At 39.2% G+C, this 18,605-nt stretch overlaps 1 protein-coding gene across 1 annotated transcript in view; it reads left to right on the forward strand.

The window, feature by feature from the left end:
- Positions 1-6,852: 6,852 nt before the first annotated feature.
- LOC137644620 (pterin-4-alpha-carbinolamine dehydratase-like) overlaps positions 6,853-18,605 on the forward strand; it is a 41,777-nt gene continuing 30,024 nt past the window's right edge. Inside the window, exon 1 of the mRNA XM_068377576.1 lies at positions 6,853-7,004. The gene's annotated coding sequence lies outside the window, so the exon portion shown is untranslated. The remainder of the gene's footprint in view (positions 7,005-18,605) is intronic.

The raw sequence follows: 18,605 nt of genomic DNA on the forward strand, positions 1-18,605 counted from the left end.
TTAAGTACTATTTGAAACGGACTAAGCCATTACGTGGACAATCAGAAGCTTTATGGTGCGCCATTAAGAAACCTTCTCTACCGATGTCGAAGAATGCAGTTTCTTATTATATCAGACTTTTAATTCGAGAAGCTCATTCCCATCTGAATGAGGAGGACCATGCTTTGCTGAAGGTAAGGACACATGAAGTTAGAGCTGTCGCAACTTCAGTGGCCTTCAAACAAAACAGATCTCTGCAGAGTGTAATGGATGCAACCTATTGGAGAAGCAAGTCAGTGTTCGCATCATTTTACCTTAAAGATGTCCAGTCTCTTTACGAGAACTGCTACACCCTGGGACCATTCGTAGCAGCGAGTGCAGTAGTGGGTGAGGGCTCAGCCACTACATTCCCATAATCCCATAACCTTTTTTAATCTTTCTCTTGAAATGCTTTTTATTGTTGTTTTTTGGGTTGTCCGGAAGGCTAAGAAGCCTTTCGCATCCTGGTTGATTTGGCGGGTGGTCAAATTCTTTCTTGAGAAGCGCCTAGATTAGAGGTTGTGATGAGGTCCTTTAGTATGGGTTGCAGCCCTTCATACTTCAGCTCCTAGGAGTCGCTCAGCATCCTGTGAGGATCGCGAGGCTCAGTAAGGAAGACGTACTTAAAAAGGCAGAGTAATTGTTCAAGTCGACTTCCTTACCAGGTACTTATTAATTTTATGTTTGTTATTTTGAATAACTGCTAAAATGAAATACGGAATACTTAGCTCTCAAGGTTAACATATATGCTGGTCTCTACCCACCCCCCTGGGTGTGAATCAGCTATATGATCATCGGGTAAGTTTAATATTGAAAAATGTTATTTTCATTAGTAAAATAAATTTTTGAATATACTTACCCGATGATCATAAATTAAAGGACCCACCCTTCCTCCCCAATAGAGACCCAGTGGACCGAGGAGAAAATTGGTTCTGTGTTGACATAGAGTACTTGAGTACCTACTCGACAGATGGCGCTGTTGATGTACACCCCCACCTGTATAGCGATCGCTGGCGTATTCCGCCCGTAGGTTTTTCTGTCGGGCAGCAGAGCTGACAGCTATATGATCATCGGGTAAGTATATTAAAAAATTTATTTTACTAATGAAAATAACATATTTACTGATATTGTTTTAAGGGTAACCTCCATCAAAATGATTTAAACCATGGCTAATCATTCAGAGTCCAAAGTAATTTTAGATATGTCAACGTTTGACTTGCACCTTTCTTGATGGTGCCTCAGAAATTGCTAGTATTTTTTCTAATTTTATAACAAAGAAAAGATAATTTTTACTGCTTTTCATTAAATCTCCTACTGATGTCCAGAAGTGTTTCAATCTCTCCTCCTATAATAAGTTTGTTTCTGAACACTGAATATCTACAGTCATAGGGCAAATACAGTATAGTACTGTATCTAATACTTCTGATTTTGATGAAATAAATTCTGTAATTTGTTGCTTCATTGTTATCTTACCAAGTAGTTTGAATGAAATAGTAAAACAGGAATATTTCAGTTCATTTGCATTCATTTTGATTCCATAGAAAGCAAGCATATCAAAGAAGAGCTTGTGGTGTTAACAAAATTACCATCTATAGCTTTCCTCCTATCAGTGTAGAAGGAAGGTTGTATCATTTCAAACACCTTGGAATGTCTAAACCCAGAGGTTTGACTTGTGTATAATAAGAGCAAAGTTTTACATCCTTTTGCAAGCTTGATAGTTTCTTTAGTGTCTCCAACCTTACCACCCTTGTCAGCTAGGGATGAGAGTTTTTGTGGGGCCTGTAGGTCTACCTGTTGAGTCGTCAGCAACCATTACCCGGCCCTCCCTGGTCCTAGCTTGGGTGAAGAGGGGTCATATGTGTATATGGGCAGTTGCTAGGGCATTGGCCTGCTAGCCAGGGCAATGTTACTGTCCCTTGCCTCTGCCATTCATGAGCACCCCTTAAACCATTAAAAGTAAAGGAGAAAATAATTTCTGCTATTAGTACAATGGAGTACTGTACTAACTGATTTTTGCTGATAATTATTTGAAGAGAGACATACGAATTGGTGATGTTAGTCTTGGTCCTTCAGTATAATTTTGGCTGGGATGTTGTGAAGTACCTATTATTTCAATGAAGCTTCCTCAAATTCATGTGCTGTTCATTCTTAAATGTAAAGTTTCAACCAAAATAAAGAAAAACCAAAATTTTTCTTTGATGTATGTAAAACCCTCTATTTTGGTAGGAAACACGGCTGGTAATAGAGCTGTTGAATAAAGAATGTTCCCTTCCGATTCATTCTTTAATTGCATACTCAACAGGCTCAATTTATGAGCTGTTGAATAAAGAATGTTCCCTTCCGATTCATTCTTTAATTGCATACTCAACAGGCTCAATTTATGTGGTGAAATTTTTGGTTGATACTCATCTGGCAACAGCTTTTAACATCAGGACCTCACTTCATGCCAGTGAGTGTCTTGAAGGTTCTACTCGACCAAACTTTGTAACAAGACTTAAGAAACTTAGAATGGAGTTCAATATGCTATTAGTAGGCTACTGCCTACTTCCAATCTATTCTTATTCTAAGATACTTTCAAGGAAGAAAAACTTCAAAATAAGCTGATGAAGAGCGCACAACAAACAATAGAACAGTAGCGTGAAGCTGCGAACAAAGGAATGAAGCGCCAGAGACGTATGGGAGCACCGAAAGGTGATAGGATATGTAACGGCTACTCACTTATCCTTCCCCGTAGTGGATTAGACTGCGTAAAGTCTATTGGGGTTGCAGATATCTATGGTTATCTTAGGATACGTTCCTGATTATACACGATATCTACGGATAGTCGTTCCGGCGGTTGGAATCCTGTGATACCTGATGGTAATTCTCTTGTAATATCACTCGCAGAAATATTATAGAGTAGGAAGCAGCCGAAGGGAACTTCCATCAGGACGACATGGCTATCTCACCCAAAAATAGATTTCCTACGTCAAAATCCCTTTCAAGGAGGGTTGAGACACTCATCTAGACTGAATTTGATAGGGAGTTGGTTGTCAAGAGTCAAACAATGGCATCAAACTCCCTAACTTAAAAACAACTTTTGACCCCCCCCCCAAGTTTTCCCCCTAACACGTGTTCATCAAAGTCTTCAAGGTAACAGATAGTTCAACTACTAAGCTAACTGGTAACGGAAATTTGCTTTAGGCAGATTGTCGTGATTATCCCAATGTTTGTCCCTTGGAAAGTATACCAAAGTGAATTTACTTAGCCAGAAGAACCAGGCAATACCAGCAGCAAGATCCTTTTATTAAGCAGTTTACTAAACATAAAGGAAGCTGCGGGTCACACCTCTAGTTTACCCGTTTACCCCTTGTATGAACAATCAGCTTTAAGAATGTTTTCGGGACTTACAGACCAAGCAGTATGAGAGATATTATTATTATTATTATTATTATTATTATTATTATTATTATTTGCTAAGCTACAACCCTAGTTGGAAAAGCAGGATGCTATAACCCCAGGAGCTCCACCAGGGAAAATAGCCCAGTGAGGAAAGGAAACACGGAAAAATAAAATATTCCAAGAACAGTAATGACATTAAAATAAATATTCCCTATATATACTGTAAAACTTTAACAAAACAAGAAGAATAGAAATTAGAAAGAATAGTGTGCCTGAATGTACCCTCAAGCAAGAGAACTCTTAACCTGAGACAGTGGAAGACCATGGTACAAAGGCTATGGCACTACCCAAGACTAGAGAACAATGGTTTGATTTTCGAGTGTCCTCCTCCTAGAAGAGCTGCTTACCATTGTTAAGGAGTCTATTCTATCCTTACCAAGAGGAAAGTGGCCACTGAACAATTATAGTGCAGTAATTAACTCCTTGGGGGAAAAAGAATTGTTTGGTAATCCTAGTGTTGTCAGGTGTATGAGGACAGAGGAGAATCTGTAAATAATAGGCCAGACTATTTGGTGTATGCTTAGGCAAAAGGAGAGTGAACTGTAACTGTATCTCAATGCTTTCATGGTTCCTTTGGATAAACTGAAGGATTATGATTTTCCTCCTTTTTCCTTTGTTAGTCCAGTTCTAAAAACGTTTCAGTCATTCATCAGCATAGTTGGCCCTCATTGCAACACTGGGCCCCAGTAAGCCTGGTATTTACTGAGTATTTGTTGCTTATTACCCAAGACCTCTCCCCTTGTGAGACATGCTATTGTGACAGCATTACAATCATTGTTTTTTTTTCACAATTCCTCCAACCCTGCCTCATCAATAATTTTAACAAATCCTCCTTCATAATTTTCTGTTACCACTAAGTTTTGCACGTGATATATATTGTACTGTATTTTCATATATATTTCTATATTATATTTGGATTTATTTGCTGTCACAATTTTTTTCCAAGAGCAAGATGCTGTAATGAAGATATAGTCCATGACATAATAAGGTTTGCAGGCCCTTCAAGTGAAGCAGTGAAAGTGACTAATACCATTCATGTAACAATCAAAGTACAGTTGTCTATTTTGGTCACTTGACCACATTGAATATTCATACAGCGCTAAAAAGGAGTTTTGAGAGCATTACAACTGATGTTAGTTACTAGTCAACATAGGAAGGTTTGGCCTTTACTGATATTGTATATGCTAAGGATTCTTCGTCAGAGGAGACATCGGCTTGGTTACCAAACCTGCAATGCAGTACCATAGTACTCCTTATGTGGCTGGCCAGTTATCCAGATCCACTTGGTCAAACCCCTTCTTATTCCTCTGCTGCCAAAGGTGACATAACCATTATTCCTTGTTGCAACCCTTTGACACCCAGTGTTGAGTGCTGGTCGTGGTCTAGTTGCAGCCACACCCAAATATGATACTGCTTATACAGAGGCAGAGATGTATGGAGAGCAATCAATCTATATTTCATAAGTTCTCTTTGAAATAACTTGTAATACTTGAAAGCTGGGACCCAGGAATAGCAGTAGAACTGCTCCAACCTTCATCTCCAATTCTAGTCTTACAATTGAAGTCATGACCAGAGCCACTTCATCTTTCATAAAATAGCTTAACTACCAAAAGAATTCTAGTGGTCAGAATCACTTCACTTTCATGATTAGAGCTGCTATATCAGCTTACGCCATGATCTGAGCTGCCCCAATAATCTGAGCTGCCCTAATGAATTGAGTTGCAGCCATAGATGCTTTGGTAATCATCGTCAGTCCAGCTTCCAAATCATAACTGCTCTAATTACAAAGTCCTCGACCAATGTTTCTGGCAGCTAGAGCAAGTCTGGGAGATATTAAGGCCATTGAATGGAGTAACTGGCCTTGAACAATGTAGGTTTTTTATAGATAAATTGCTGACTGTGATATGCTAATGCTTTTCCCAGTTGTCATCTATATCTTGAGTTGTATTAGCTTCAGATAATGTTTGGAAATCTAATGAACACCACCATATATGATGATGAGAATCATGAATCCTATGACTATACAAGACAAGAAAGCATCTGATGATTGCTCACTTTTTATCCATGATATAAATATAATGAGCAGTAACCATGGAAGTTGTTCTTGGCAACTGTCTGATACATATCCGACAATAGCAGATGATCGATTCCTTTAAAGTTAACCATTCTTAAAGTCACCCAGACATGATAACGGACTCCAAGAGCATATGGCTTGAAGAGGCACTGGAATAGGACCATGATATTTCTATAGTTGGTCTCGCCTAGACTGGGGATAGAGGTTCTTTTACAAAGCAGATATTGTGGAGTGTTTCTTAAAAAATAGTGTAAGGAAAATGCGGACGGAATTGTAGTGACCTGGGTAGGTGACTGTGACCGCGAACAAGTGAGAAATGCGGGACATTTTTTTTTTTATTACATTGGCTTTATGGTTAAAAGCCCACACTTGACATATAACAACGAATCTTACATACAAATGAAGGGCAGGTGATTCTGCCTCTAAATGCATAAACGATATTTACAGGGTAATTACACTGAATATATTCAAAAGTAACAAGAGTGCTGCAAGGCTACAAGCTTTGTAAGAAGTCGTTCTTACACTAGGTCCAACAAATGTCCACCCAAAGTAGATGCACATTCAACAATATTCACCAATCGATATGATTCCAGTAGCTCACTAAATGCTGAAGCATCAAGATCTGGTGCGTCATACATCCTTAGATTGAAGTCTCCCAAAATAACTAATTCATTTTCCTCAAGATAATCATCTCAGTGAGTACACTGAATTCTTCAAAGAAGATACTTGTATTTGTTCTCGGGGGTTTGTAAACTGTTACGATGGATATTTGCTTTTGTGCATAAAGTTTATTTCTATATATTCAAAACTTGTTACACTAGTTCTTTTTTAAAATCTTGAGATTTGAGTAACCCTTATGAATAAAGATCCCAACCTCCACCAGAGAAGAAACCAGCTAAAATGCTCTATTGTATCATCTGGCGGTATCTTCCTCTCTCCACAACTCAAAAAGCCTATAATATTAATTCCTGTTTATATATATATATATATATATATATATATATATATATATATATATATATATATATATATATATATATATATATATATATATATATATATATATATATATATATATATATTATTTTAAGCCAATCATATTTAACCGTAATCTTGTCTTAATTACTATGGTTGCATCATTAGTGCCAAGCTCCTTGCAGCATGTAATGTATTCTGCCTTTACCGTCTACAAACCACAACTGCCAATTTTTTGCCTTCTTTTCTTCTATTTTGATTTTTGTTTCATTTGTCGCTTACATCTTATTTATATCTTTAATTCTTGCTTTGTTTACTTTATTGCATCTTCATAATTCGTCATACATTTTGCACCTAGAGGTGGGCAGTGTTAAAGATAAGACCTTTCACATACAACAAACAGCTCAGGCAAGTTGGATTGGGATCTATGGAAAACTCCTCAAAATTTGAAGTGAAAAGAAAATCATCCAGAAAGTTATTCATTCCTGTTGCTATGGTAAGACAACACAACACGAATTGACTCTTTTTTTTTTTATATGTAGTTAGAATCACATTGCTGCTTTGCAATAATTCTGAAAAGAAAAAACAAGCAAATGTACCGACCCGTAACTTGGCAGTACGTTGAATAATCTTTTACGATTATTTTATAAAACAACGATTCATACTTTGGTTTCTTATTTAGCCAAACCAAATCTGAGTACAATATATGCCTTTCTATGGGTTTTAGAATGCAATTATTAATACCTGTTTTAATTTGATACCAACAACACAAGAACGTTCGTATACACAAATAGAAAGGATAACATTACGGACTGTCACAAGAGCAATTGCATTTGGTATTTGTATTGTAAATCACTATAATGACCTCTATGAAAATGTTGCTGCTTCAACCATTGTCACAGATGATCATTGGAATCCGAGCAACTCTGATAGTCGTAACTAGTGGTAGAATTATAGTGGTATAGTTGAGGTAATTTTCTTTTTTAAATATTGTATTATGATGTAGTTTACAATACCTCATTCTCTACAACCCTATCGCTAAGAATACAACTGTCTAAGGGGTTGCATGTGGGCTTTTAGCCTCCTGTTAGGTAAGGACACGGATTGTAGGTTAGGTTAGGTGGTGTTCTATGCCTGTTTTCCTGTCCGTCGTTATACGAAGGCTTTATTTGATTAATGGTGTTGAGATGGTTACAAGGTCAAATAAAAAAGTAGCAAAGCCCAATGCTTAGTAATATAAGGTTCTGCCTCCGTCATTGCTCTCTCCACAACTCTGTGATTGTGGGCACACTACTAGAAGAAGCGTAGTACAGTAGGTGCAAAGCGCTGAAATCTGCAGAAAATTCATTATCATTAGTTACCTCCTACATAGACAGCACAGTTTGCATACTTTTACTGTACTAACTTCAAGGGCCTTACTAATATACCAGGCAGCCTCTTTAGTTGGTGTTTCCAAATTCCCTATTTCTATGATATTATTTCTAAATTTTCTTAACTCATTACAGTTAAGCATATTATTATTGTTACTTGCTAAGCTACAACCCTAGTTGGAAAAGCAGGATGCTATAACCCCAGGAGCTCCACCAGGGAAAATAGCCCAGTGAGGAAAGGAGACAAGGAAAAATTAAATATTTTAGGAACAGTAACAACATTACAATAAATATTTCCTATATAAACTACACAAAATTTAACATAAGAGGAAGAGAAATAAGATAGAATAGTGTGCTCGAGTGCACCCTCAAGCAAGAGAACTCTAAACCCAAGACAGTGTAAGACCATGGTATAGAGGCTATGGCACTACCCAAGTCTAGAAAGCAATGGTTTGATTTTGGAGTGTCATTCTCCTAGAAGAGCTGCTTACCATAGTTAAGGAGTCTCTTCTACCCTTATCAAGAGAAAAGTGGCCACTGAACAATTACAATGCAGTAGTTAACCCCTTGAACAGAGAATAATTGTTTGGTAATCTCTGTGTTGTCAGGTGTATGAGGACAGAGGAGAATATGTAAAGAATAGGCCAGACTATTCGGTGTATGTGTTGGCAAAGGGAAAAATGAACTGTAACCAGAGCGAAGGATCCAATGTAGTACTGTCTGGCTAGTCAAAGGACCCCATAATTCTCTAGCGGTAGTATCTCAATGGGTGGCGGGTGCCCTGGCCAACCTACTACCTTCCTATTCCTATGCTCAGTAGTATCCTCTGCCTCCCTACACAATACACAAAGCCTATCATTATCATTCCTATTTCTATAATTTTCTTTTAATTCTAGCATATGCAACCTTGTTTTCATAACTATTACTGCCTCATTATTGCTAAGTTCCCCTTTGTAGTCTCTTTTGCCATTACTATTCACAAACCTCAGTTTGGTCATCTCTGCTTTCTTTTCTTCTATTTTTCTTTTAATTTCATTTGCCACTTTACTCTTTATTTCATTTTTGAGTTCTTACTTCTTCAATTTTAATGTCATATTTATTACATATTTCTATGATACTTTTTCCCCAACATTCCACATAAGGTTCTCTTATTTGATCTTCCACTACCTCCTTAACCAGTCGTTTGTCATCTGATGTTATGACAAAGCATCCCCTTTTTATACTCTATTCTATTTTCAACTGACCATATTCCTTTTTCTGCTATTAGCCCCCAGTAAGGTGTGGTAGCAACCTGTTCAAACATTCCTTTCATAATTTTGTACTGTATACTCTCTAATTCTTTTTTTTTTATTTCTTTCATTACACCCCATGTCTCAATATTTGCAAACATTGTAGTTACAGTTGAGGTGGGACCCAAACAAGACAAAGTATTTTGATCCCACTTATATCAAATGGATAAGTATCACTTTGTGGCTTGTCTGCAAATGGCTAACAAATCCTATTAAAATATCTGGCGGCTTGCAGGTGTGCGCTTTTCCCTGTGATTATATGCTGATATGGGTAAGGTTAGGTTAGGGTATTCTATACTGTATAGGCCTTGCATCTTTGATTTAGGGTTGTAGTAGCTTATTGGAAACGTCCTTGCTTGGCAATTTGCTGGACAGGGGTTGAGACTCAATCAACCTCGGTGGTTTTTAATACAGGTAGTGTCTGCAACCTTGCTATCTTTGTGGTTTAGGGAAGTGGGGTTTGGGGGAGCATATAGGTCTAATTGCAGAGTTATAAGCAGCAATGCTTAGTTCTAACTTGATTGAGAGGGGCTTGGCTGCTGATCATATTATATATGGTCAGTCTCTAGGACAGTGTCCTGTCCCTTGCCTCTTCCATTCATGAGCAACCTTTAAACCTTCAAGTAGAATTGAACTTACCTTTCATTGTTCTTGAGCCTACCTGTGTCCGTTGATCTAAAAGCTCTCCGATGGGGTATCAAGTATTTTGATAATGGCAATGAATAGGGTGTTAACTGGGATGCATGAAGCAACTTATAGGTTAATATATATGTTCATTTGTAGCAAAATAGGAATGTGCTATAAGAAATAGACGAGTGGTGGTTAATTTGGCATTTTCTTTGTACAGTAGGAATAATAGGGCCTGGGACATGATAACTTAGGTATCAATCCATTAAAATGCATACCAGTCAGCACACTCAAGTGTAGTTACCAAAATCTCATGCCTTGACAAACATCTTTTTTAATTATCAATAGCAAAATGATAGGATATTTGAGAACTAGGTAATTTAACTTGTGCAGCCTGTGTAGTATTCATAGCCATGATAGTTGCAGTTTGGAATACAGTAGTTGCTTTGATTTGATTAACCAAGAGGACAGTGTAGACAAGGGGCAAGTGTACTGTATTTTATGTTGATTAATGCATATACTAGAACTGGACAAGAATTAGAATTTTGAAATGTGATATACTGATTATTACCTCCACCAACAAAGTTGGGAGGAGGTTATGTTTTTGCCCCTATTTGTTTGTGTGGTTGTGAATAGATTCATGGCCACAATTTTAATTGTAGAGTAATGATTCTTGCAAGGATTAATTTTTATGCAAAAAGCTGGAAATGATTAAATTTTGGAAGGTCAAGGTTATGGTCGAGCAAAATTTCCAATTAACGTAATCACTGAAATCAAGACACATTTTAGCTAGTTGATTTTCTGATTGGTTAGTAATTTTGTTAGGTAAGAAATCCAACTGGCTGGTAAAAAAATTATGAGTTACCAGGCCTGGTTAGTTAGCGGGGAGGAGCAGAGGTTAGATTTGTCACCCCGCTTACACTTGCACTAGTAACAATGTCACTTTTTATTTAGCCCAGAAGAGAACAACCGTTGTCATTCTGCTGCAATCTTAATAAACAACTGGCCCAAAACTTAAAACAAAAAGCGATTCTTCTCCTTCGGGGTTATCCTCGAAGGTAAAAGAACCTCATCATCTGATTCCGGAGCCTGATCGAGTATGAGTGGTAGCCCTTTGACCCCAGGACAACCTTGTGGTTCCAAAAATTCTGTTGCTTCCACTAGAGAAGCAGCGCCGACCTCAGCCATAGGAGTCTCTCTCTCCGGGCCTTCCTTCAGACTCGCTGGTTCCCCGTGTGAGGAACGACTTCTCGAGGTCCTATGTCTGGGGACACAGTGGCAGTGCATAGATTCCTCCCCAGGGGTTGATTTTGATCCTCCCCCATGAGACTCCGAAGGTCTTGTACCGAAGGAGTCTCTCATGTCTCTGGATGTAGTGACCTCATTCTCTGCTCACCCACCTTACATTAGGCGTGCTTTGGTGAATAAACATAAGTAGTTGATGAGAGTTACTCATCGGGGATCCCTCCAGCGTGAACCCAGAAACTAGCTTCGGCTATGTTCCTTGGGCTTGTCCAGCTCCAGCACGCCCAAAAAAAAAAGCAGAGTGAGCTGTCCGGAGGTCCTCCTCCAGGTGTTTGGCAAATGTTCCATTCGTGGGAGAGTCACCTTTCGCCATCTGCGGTAGAGCAGTCCTCTTGCTTGCAGGCAGGACTTCCTTCAGCAGCAAAAGGTGTTAGACGACCTTCCCGTTCACAAGAAAGACAACATTCGCCTGAATGGTAGCCCCCCTGGGCTTCTGCAAGTTTGTGCTGTAATCTTCCATGCCTCCCTCTAGCTTTTCGTAGCTAGATGACGATGGGGTTAGGAGACTGTTCACAGTCCCCACTCCTTGTCGTCATGTATAAAGAACTCGGCAAAAAACTTGCCACTTTGCAGGGTCAGGTTTTTCAAAACTTGCATCCAGAGTTTGTACCTCTTATGTGGAGAATACGTTGTTCTGTCTGCGCGCCAGAACACAATAACAGCTCAGCCGTACTGGCTCCCTTGCTACCGAACATCTGTGCACATAGAGGAGGGTAAGGTTGCTTGCGTTTCATCTTTAAGAGAGAGGACGAGCTGAAGCGCTTTTCTTTAAAGCCCGATAGTTTAGAGAGACGCAGATCCTAGTATAGTTGACGAATCTTGGTTGTTGTTGCGCACCCAAATACCTGGTGCGCTCCTCTGCTTAACTCCTCTGCATGCTCTTCTGACTATGCGCCATGGTCACCTTAGTGAGGTTGCCATCCTTCACTTGCTAGCGCTCAATGCTTCGTCTTCCCGCATTCCGCAGGTGAGTGGTACCTCGCTTGCACGCTTTGCAGGTAGCTAGCTCACCTGCGTGCAGGATGTACACCTGGAGTGCTCCACAGGTTAGCGCTACCTCACTCCCCAATGCGCTACGCACAGATGGAGAAACAACAGGAACAGGTAGATCCTAGCTTACCTGTACACTCTGCCCCAGGTGTGGACGCTTATGTGCTTTGCCAGCGCTTCCCTGGCCAGCACTCTCCTCATTCCACTCGTCATCAAGGGGAACAGCGATCGCGCTCTCTTTGTAATGCAACTTCAGCAGCAGTTACCGTTCCAGCTTCCCAGTCTACTGTACTTCATTAGGTGAGGAGAGGGCAAATGCACATAGATAGGCTAAGCATGCTCACCTCCCTAGGGAAGCAGAGCATGGAGAGGATCACGGTGGTTTGTTTGGTCATGCTTACCCTTCCTAGGAAACACTCCAGGGCTGCACCTTCAAGTGCCATCACCTTCTCGAAGGGCGCACCATGGTTCGCCTACCTGGTGCAAGCTGTTCAGTAGGCGGTCTCAGGACCGACCCACAACCCTCCAGTTATAACCCCCTGGTACCCCTTCCATCCCACTGGAAGTTCCGAGTTAATCAGGAGGAGTAGTCCACCCATTGACCCGAGACATAGCAGTTCCGCTAGGCATGCTTCCTCTCAGGGTGTGTCTCATCCCCCTTCCCCTTTCAGCATTCCTCTAGGTACCAGCAATATCTGAGTACCAAGGCTTCCATCTGTCAGGATCCAGAGTGGGAAAGGCTAGGCATTATTCTCATCAACAGCAGAAGTCGAAGCTGGGTCAACAAGCACCCACTCCTCACTGCAACCTAGCTACTAGCAGAGAATTGAAATTTCCCAGGGAAGTTTACCTCATACACAACTACAGTATAGGACTTTGCTTATAGATCTGTACTGTCAGGATCAGGCTACCCTAGGGCCAGAAGTTTCTGCTCCTCCTCCCGGTCTCCGGAGGCGCAAGGCTGAAGGAATCGAAGAGGAAAGAGAGTTCCTCCCTTCTTGCAGACTTAAATATCCGTCCGCGGGAAAGGAAGAATGCTAAAATGTACCTAAGAACTGGCTCTCGACTTCTGATTTCTCTGATCGAAGGGAAGGTCTTCTAAGGGTCTAAACCTGTCTCCGTAAGACCGGAGCATAGTGGCCTTTCTCCAAGGGTGCACTCCTTGGCTAGGTGAAACGATGTCAACCTTGACCCTCACAGGGGTCCTATGGATGTGAGCTCGGGAGAGGAAGGACTGTTTGATGATGACTCAGAACATTCAGATGGCGCACTGCCAAATGTAAGTCTGGCAGACCGAAAATATCCTCCGTGGAGCAGAAAGACTCCGACCATGTCTTTCTGCAAGTTTTATTGTGTATTGGGATGATCAACTCCTTGGGGGAACCGGATCAAGTTCCAACTGAGGGCAAGAACACGGTCCGAGATACCTTCTATGGCACTCCCAGGCCCACCAACACTAATGTAACTTTGCCTTGTTCTAAGGAAGTCAAGTGTGCCAAAAAGAGGCCTTACTCCCAAGTGGCGGGAGCATCACAGTCCCTCAGGTCTGTGAACTCGTCACATTTACTTCCTCTCTTGTATGTCCCACTATTCTGACTCTGACCCAGAATATGTCACTGGACAAGCTTGCCTCGTTGTTGGTGATTTTCTCTGCAGGAGATGTTCCAAACATGGAACAGGTTTGGAAGTGCTCTTTGCAATCCGTCTCATGGTTGGATTACTAGATGGGATCTATGGGTTACCTCTTCAAGAACAAGGACTTCTCCATCGACCATAAGGAGGTGGCAATGTTTGCTTTCCTTTTCTCTCCAGTACCAGGACAGTGGAGTTCTTAACCCACAATATTATCATCCAGTAGGTCAACTGGTTTCTGAGACAACGGGACTCTGCAGTCTCAAAATTCCAGAGGCAGGTGCCTAGGAGGGAAGCGATGTAGCTTCTCAACTCTCCAATGGATGGTTCTTCCCTCTTCAATATGGAGGATATTGAGGCAGTTCCAACAATTCGAATGAGTTGCTTCTATGGCCTGGGCGAGCACTAAGGCACTACCTCAAGAGAATTCAATCATTCAGACCATAACTGCGGAACTTTTTTATCAGTGCAGGAAGGCTTAAAGATGAAAATAAACAGAAATACCATCACTAAAAATAGATTGCTGGACCAGAAGATTGACACGCTGGTGCAACAGACACAGGCACATGCTCACTAAGTCAGAGGAGTTGGGCCAACATTATCCTTTTGAAAGAACCTGTCACTGGGTCAGATCCTGAAGGTAGGAGTTTGGAAATGTCAGATGACCTTCACGGCTAACTATCTAAAGGAATTCACCCTCAAGTTACTTGATACTTCCTCCTTAGATACTGTGGTAGCTGCTCAGGTGGTGGTGTAGCATACCTAGCTCCTTCAAAGGACATGAATCATCTTGTCTAAGATAAAGAGTAAGAATGTCTGGTCCTTTGTCCTCTTCTCATTCTCCTTCCTTTGGGGTACAGTGGTTGGGTTGTTATTTTGCTTGAATAGACTTTAATGCAGGAAAGATACCATACTGAGTAACTTAAGATAGAAGGGCTTTTCCTCCTGACAATGGCAAGGATGAATGATAATGGGAATCTATCAATTTACTGATGAATCTTACATTACAGACAAAATACCCTTTGAGAGGGTATAAGTATATCGTGACTACCTATCTATAACAGTAATATAGCACTATTCCTTGATGCTTAAGTGACAGGAAGTGGCTTGGAGTCAACATCCCAGGATTTAAAACCTGGCAGTTCGGTTATATGAACTTCCTCCCTCCCAGGAATAAGTCTTAAATTTATCTCTCTCATTCCTTCAATTGCACCCCACCCCCAACAGTGTGGGAGTCAGCAATATGAACATATGGGGATATTCATAGAAATGAATAGAGTTTTTATAATAAAATTTCTCATTTCTATGGTTACCTGAGGTTCCTATACATGCCCACCCTCCTCACTGACTCATGGTATCAAGAAGAGGAATAAAGTCAACTTTGAAACAGAAAACTAGACTACCACTTACTGATACAGGGTTCTATTCCTCTGTTAAGTACATGTAACTATTGAAGCAATAGAAAAGGGGAAAATTTTAAAACTAGATTTTGAGTATCAGGCAAGTATAAGAATAAATTTTATAATTAAAATTGAAATTTGTTATTAATATATATTCAATAATAGGACAGTATGCCACCACATCACCTCAATGTTAGTGTATTGGCACATGATTTCTGTGAGCCAGCTTACGTCTTCAGAGTGTGTGGTAGTGTCTGAAGTAGAGTTTACATCTCTGGGCATGAAAATTTGCAGTCTACATTTGTACACGGTTTCTTTGGTCCTCCTGGGGTCAGTATGTTTAGGTCGGGTCCTATGATGATTATGATGAAATTAACTATGATGAAATTAACTCTCTCTCTCTCTCTCTCTCTCTCTCTCTCTCTCTCTCTCTCTCTCTCTCTCTCTCTCTCTCTCTCTCTCTATATATATATATATATGTGAGAGGGGATTAAGTGAATAATTGTTCAGTTGCATAAAGGTGAAGGTGATTAATAATATAGAGGAAGGAAAATGCTTGGAATGGTTTTGATGGAGAAAATAAACTGGGGACATGAGGTCTTATAAGAGAAGAACAGTGTGGATTCAGACAGGTAAGATAATACGTGGATCAAGTCTAAGAAAAGGTTGTGTGAGAAATTTAAAATTGAAAGGAAAATGCTGTCTGTTACATACGTGGGGTTAGGAAAATGGATGTTTTTGCAATGACGTTAGATAACAGAATGAGATGTGAAGGGACTATGGAATGGTTGATGTCTCCCAATGATTCTGTGGTAGTAGGAGGCAGTGAAGAGAAATGCTAGAAACTGCCAAAGGAGTATCAGAGTGTTTGCAACAGGAGAAAGTTGAGAGTAAATGTAAGCAAGGATGATGTGATAAGGATATGGTTCGTGGAAGAATGGAATTCCTTAATTCGTATCTGGTAACAAATATAGCAGATACTTGCATAAGAAAAGAAATGGGCAACACATTGTGAGGGACCAGAAACGTAGACGAATGCGTGCAACAGATTAGAAATAGACTTCAATTGTCTCTGGAAGACGAGTGGGAAATAAATGAAGTTTTGTTTTCTTTTAACCAAGTCTGGTTTAGGGAAATGAGGTGGGGTGTTGAATAAAAGTGGAAGATGAAGATTCAAGCAGTTAGACTAAGCTGTTTATGTGGATTTTGAAAGAATTGATAAGCGATGAATGTAAAAAATACTTGGTAGTAGCAAAAGGGTCAGCATAGAGAGAAGGATTAATAAGAGTACAGTATTTTGAATTGTTGATGATATGGAAATAAAAGCTGAGAGTAGGTTAGTAAAAAAGAAAGTGTATAATCTAAATGTGATAGAAGAAAGACATTGGTAGCGTTGCATAGAAGAGTGTGAAATAATTACTGAAAACAAAGGACTTTATAATCCGGGAAGCACAAGCGTGTGCAAGATAGGGTTGAATGGTAGAGTTTATGTATATGGCCTTGAGATGTACTGATGATGAGTTTCCTGTCTAGATGTAGGAACGGACAAATGTGGAAAATTATTACCTCTTTCTTTTGCCCACTCCTTGTCATGTGAAACTGCGTGATATACAATATATATATATATATATATATATATATATATATATATATATATATATATATATATATATATATATACAAATGTATATACATACATTCATACACACAGACATCCGTTAATGCATAGATTGCCTCTGTACCATGGTGTTCCAATATCTTGGGTTAGAGTTCTCTTGCCTGAGGGTACTCTAGGGCACGCTATTCTGTCTTGTTTCCTTTCCTCTTGTTTTAATAAAGTGTTATAGTTTATATATGATATTTATTTTAATGTTACTCTTAAAAAAATATTTTTCCTAGTTTCTTCTCCTCACTGGGCTATTTTCCCTGTTGGAGCCCCTGGGCTTATAGCATCCTGATTTTCCAACTAGGGTTGTAGCTTCGCAAGTAATAATGATAATAATAATAATAATAATAAATAGCTACAGAGTAAAATTCTTAGATAGCGTGCGCTAGGTGTTGCCTATTAGAAAGCCAATGAGAATACGATAATTGAGAAACTCGACTGAATCGATACTTGGTTATGGCGTGCGATAATCTGGCTTCTCGTAAAAGTAGTTATATAGAAAATAATGAGCTCGGTGGTCGCACGAAGAGGTTATTTGGCTGTCAAACATGATTTAATGTTTTTGAAAGGAATCTTGTAGTGGATTTGTCAGGGAACCAAGGCAGATAGTAACAGGTGGATGGTTTGGTTATACTATCTTTATTAAATTCTGAGTTAGTTATGATGCCTTATATTTATACCTTTCTCCCTTGGTTTATACCGGGGAAGAATTCGAGATGAAGTATGAAAAAAAAAATAAGAGTAAAATTTTGGATATAGTTTACTTTTTATACTTGTGTCGATCTTTATCAAATTTGGTTTTCAAAATTACGAATATTATGCTCACATATTTAAATACAGAGGGCACCAAAGTGAGAAACGTGTGTCAGAATGGTTATTGTTATTTATCTGTTCTTTTCCGCCAAGATGTCATTCCAGAGCTATTTAATTTAAAAGGAAATACTAACTGAATTACATTTTTTCTTAACAACAGATAAGCATAGGTTTATATAATTTTTGAATTCACAATCACTTAAATAAGTGACATGATAAAACTAAAATTGTATAACTTTTCATTGTCGTGAATATGTTCCACTGTTATTTTGAACTATTTTCCACGTAATTGCATAACGTGCATCTTGTTTTGCTGATGAATAGTATTGTAGATACCTAATAGTCCCGTATTTTTACCTGGGTTTCTAGACTTATTTTAACATTAATTACAAAGAGATGATCATGAAAACTTTCTCTGCAGGGACTGACTATTATCCAGAGTGAGGAATAACAACAAACCGAGCATTCTATGACTTGTGTTGTAATGTAATGTACTCGGTACACATGCAAGCATACACGAAAATGGGTTGGGTAGTCAAGAAGGAAGTGAGAAAGAAAAAGAAGACAAATTGTAAGAAAGAGGGAGAAAGTGAAATGAAAAGATATTTAATGGAGTGAGAAAAGATTAACGAACAAATAATAGAAATTAATGCAGTCGTGGGTTGATGGAGTGACTTGACTAATTGAATGCTGAGAATATGAATAGAAGAGATAGTTGATAATGCAATAAATGAAACATTGATTAAGTTTTGAGAATTATTGTAGAAATGATAAGAGGATGCGGATTCGATACGAGATTGAAGAATGGAAAAAGACTTGGAGAATGGATCGGATTGCAAATGGAATGCAGCAATAGGGTGGTTTTGTTAGGTGTGTATGGATGGGAAAAGGGTTCAAAGTAATCTGTTCTTTTGTATAAAGGTAAAGGTTGTTAAATCTGAGAGGATATTAGATAGTATTTTGAATGAGCAAGTTAAAACACATTACTGAAAGTTAAAGAATTAT

Source organism: Palaemon carinicauda, chromosome 1, assembly GCF_036898095.1.
Source record: "Palaemon carinicauda isolate YSFRI2023 chromosome 1, ASM3689809v2, whole genome shotgun sequence".
NCBI classification, from domain to species: Eukaryota; Metazoa; Arthropoda; class Malacostraca; order Decapoda; family Palaemonidae; genus Palaemon; species Palaemon carinicauda.